This window comes from Chiloscyllium punctatum, chromosome 36 (assembly GCF_047496795.1).
Source record: "Chiloscyllium punctatum isolate Juve2018m chromosome 36, sChiPun1.3, whole genome shotgun sequence".
NCBI classification, from domain to species: domain Eukaryota; kingdom Metazoa; phylum Chordata; class Chondrichthyes; order Orectolobiformes; family Hemiscylliidae; genus Chiloscyllium; species Chiloscyllium punctatum.
In genome coordinates, this window is record NC_092774.1 from 48,699,586 (window position 1) to 48,700,743 (window position 1,158).

The following is a 1,158-nucleotide window of genomic DNA, read 5'->3' on the forward strand; positions in this document are numbered from 1 at the left end:
AAACTTGGAATACTGCGTCCAGTTCTGGTCGCCCTGTTATAGGAAAGACGTGGATGCTTTGGAGAGGGTTCAGAGGAGGTTTACCAGGATGCTGCGAGGACTGGAGGGCTTATCTTATGAAGAGAGGTTGACTGAGCTCGGACTTTTTCATTGGAGAAAAGGAGGAGGAGAGGGGACTTAATTGAGGTATACAAGATAATCAGAGGCATAGAAAGAGTCAATAGCCAGAGACTCTTTCCAAGGCAGAAATGACTAACACAAGGGGTCATAGTTTTAAGCTGGTTGGAGGAAAGTATAGAGGGGATGTCAGAGGCGGGTTCTTTACACAGAGAGTTGTGAGAGCATGGAATACGTTGCCAGCAGCTGTTGTGGAAGCAAGGTCATTGGGGACATATAGTCACAGAAATTTGAGGGTGCATACATGAGGATCAATGGTCGGCACAACATCGTGGGCTGAAGGGCCTGTTCTGTGCTGTACTGTTCTATTCTATGTTCTAACCCTGGAGTGTCCGAATCTGTGGAGTGACCTTATAGATTCTTATACTATGGCGGCTTGGATAAGGTGAATAGCCAATTTTCTACATTGGGGAGTCCAAAACTAGAGTTTGAGGTGAAGGATTTAGAAAAAAATAACAATCGATAACGTTTTCATGCAAAGCGTAGCCCGTGTATGCAAAGAGCTGCCAGAAAAAGAGTGCTGATGGCAGGTGCAAGTACAACATTTAGAGGCATCTGGAAGGGTATATGAGAAGGAAATACTGAGATGGATATAACTATATGCTAGCAAATGGGACTAAAATAGGATGGGGTGATTGTCCCCACAGACGAGTTGGTCCAAAGGGCCTGTTAGCATGCTATGTGACTCTATGATTCCTCATTATTGGTCAGAACTTTGCGCCGTGACAACGAACCCGACAAACACTGGATGCTTACGCAAGAGATTTCGCCTCAGATGCCCCATATTCAACATGAACTGTGCTGGGACCACAATGCCGAGTGAAAGGAAACAAAGGAATTAAATGCAAAATCATTGGAGGATGAGGGCGATGACAATTCTGTGAACCGGACAATGACACAGACACTTTCACAACATAATCAGAGAAGTTATTGTCAGGGCAATGCGTGCTGAGGAGACAAAAGTGTACATGTACCGGTATA